Consider the following 2,780-nt stretch of genomic DNA (forward strand, 5'->3'; position numbering starts at 1 on the left):
GGCCTCTCATGGGCTCAAGAGTTCAAAGTTGTCACTTTGCCCCTGAAATTCTCACTTTGAAGGCTTAGAACTAAGGCACTGGTCATTGGGAAGTACTGTGCAACCAAGGAAGAAAGATGGAATTGGAAAGACTTTTTTTTTTTTTTTTTTGAGATGGAGTTTCGCTCTTTCACCCAGGCTAGAGTGCAACGGCACGATCTCGGCTCACTACAACCTCCGCCTTCGGGTTTCAAGCAATTCTCCTGCCTCAGCCTCCTGTGTAGCTGGGATTACAGGTGTCCACCACTACGCCCAGCTAATTTTTGTATTTTTAGTAGAGATGGGGGTTTCACCATGTTGGCCAGGCTGGTCTTGACCTCCTGACTTGGTGATCCACCTGCCTTGACCTCCCCAAAGTGCTGGGATTACAGGCGTGAGCCACTGCGCCTGGCCTGGAAAGACTTTTAAGCCTAGTTCAAACCCTGCATCTACCACTGAGTAGCTGTGTGACTTTTCCCAACCTCAGAGTCTCACCTATAAAATAGTGAGATTAAACATCTGCTTCCACTGCTGTTGATAAAGCACTAGGAACAGTGACTGACACTTGGCAGTGACTTGTCAGACAGAACACACATTTGTTAAAATGAAAACTGGCCAAAGGGAATCATGAATGTGGGGGGCTTCGCTCTGACTTACATGGTCAGGGAAATGGGTAAAACTGTTCAACTGGAGGGCTAATGTGCACAAGTAGGAACAAGGTTATCCGCAAAAAGGATGTGGGGAAGGCAGCCTTGCTCCTGTTCTGTGATAGCAAAAGAGTTCAGATGAGAAGGGATCGCATAGAAACTAGACACCTTCACTTGTGTGGTCAGGGACTGGGACAAAACCAAGAAACAAGCAGTGCAAGAAAACATGTAGCTAGGAGTGCTGGCTCACGTCTGTAATCCCACACTTTGGGAGGCCAAGGTGGGAGGATCACTAGAGCCCAGGCATTCGAGACCAGCCTAGCCAACAGGGCAAAATTCTGTCTCTACCCAAAACACAAAATTAGCTGAGTGTAGTGGCATACACCTGTAATCCCAGCAACTCAGGAGCCTGAGGTGGGAGGATCATTTGAACCTGAGAGGCGGAGGTTGCAATGAGCCACTGAGATTGTGCCACTGCACTCCAGCCTGGGCAACAGAGCAAAACCCTGTCTCAGAAAGGCAGAAAAATAAAAATTAAAAAAAAAAAAAAGAAAACGTGCAGCCTGGGAGAAAGAGGAAGATCTAGCAGAGGGACCATTGGGATATCCCTGCTGAGGATAAATGTCCCAGTGGGAGGGGGGCTGGTCTGCCCACATCCTGAGGATGCAGGAAGAGGGTAGTCAGCACCAGGAAGACACAGTGGCCAGGAATGAGACCCCTTTAACTGCCAAACTAGGGCTCTCAACCAAACTCCAGTCTAACTCCAGTCTAGCTCCAATCTAACAATGAAGGCAAGACAAGACTCTACTCCAGTGGAGTTGGGAACCAAGCTAAGAACTCATGGCCTCCTGAGCATTCACAGAACTGGAGTGCAATTCTGTATTCTTAGTTCTGTTTGCTCACCAGGCTTGTTAGATTAGTTTCGGGGTGATGAGGCTTACCTTAGGCCTGCCTTGTCCCCTCTCTCCCCTGTCCTTTTTCTCCTTCCCCAGGAGCCCAAAGCTTAGTCTCCAAACTGGTATAAAGTTGAGGTTCAAACCTTTCCCTCTTCTTTAACACAACTGATGCTTTCATGAGAGCATTCAGCCTCTCATGCTGAAAGTACTCCACACCCAGCGGTGTCTCTGGCTGCCCCCATCATGGGTGGGGCCGCTCTGCTGTGTGTTGGGCAGTACCTATGTCAGGAGCTCAGATTGTCGGAGCTCAGACACTGTACAGCAGACAGTCTTGCCACCCACCTGACCTTTCCTGGTGCCCTAGCTCCCTGACCAAGGCCCCAGCTCCACTCAAAGCCCTCCTTCCAGGTTGCTACAGCCTGGCTGATCCAAATGCCCAGTGGTTATGTGACTCCAGCTCTGTTCCATGGCTCACAAGGCCCATTCCTCCAGCCCATGTTCCAGCATCAGCCTCAGAAATCACAGCCCAGCCCTCAGTGTCTTGGGGTTCTCAGTCTGTCCCGTGCTCTTTCACATCTCTATGGCTTTGTTCAGGATGCCTTACTCGCACGACATGCCTTCCCCACTATCTATTGCTCCTTTTCCCTTCTTTCAACCCATTCCTGCCCATTTTTAAGATTCTCTTCAAACATCACCTCCACCAGGAAGTTTTCATGACTCCTCCATACTGAGCTAGGTCCTTGGTGATTCCTCCAAACCCTTACCTAACTGGATCATAGTATGTGGACACCAATTGCCAAGTGAGTCATTACAATTTACTGGAGTTGGTGAAAATTATTCTGAAACTGCCAGGTATAAATAGTGGCTGGGAAAGGAAGGAAGTGCCAGGTGCCAGGTGTCTGGTGACTTTGGAGAGCAATTATTCTTCCCCAGAGATGGCAAACCAAACCACAGCGAGGAGGAAAACCCCAGGGGTCCTGCCAGTTCCCTTTCCCATTCCTGATGGGCAAGTTCAGGCTCTCATTTCTTTTCTCTTTCTTTCCTTCCTTCCTTCCTTCCTTCCTTCCTTCCTTCCTTCTTCCTTTCTTTCTCTTTCTTTCCTTCCTTCCTTCCCTCCCTCCCTCTTTCTTTCCTTCCTTCCTTCTTTCCTTCTTTTCTTTCTTTCTTTCTTTCTTTCTTTCTTTCTTTCTTTCTTTCTTTCTTTCTTTCTTTCTTTCTT

The sequence above is a fragment of the Colobus angolensis genome, unplaced genomic scaffold (assembly GCF_000951035.1).
Source record: "Colobus angolensis palliatus isolate OR3802 unplaced genomic scaffold, Cang.pa_1.0 Scaffold3, whole genome shotgun sequence".
Lineage (NCBI taxonomy): Eukaryota > Metazoa > Chordata > Mammalia > Primates > Cercopithecidae > Colobus > Colobus angolensis.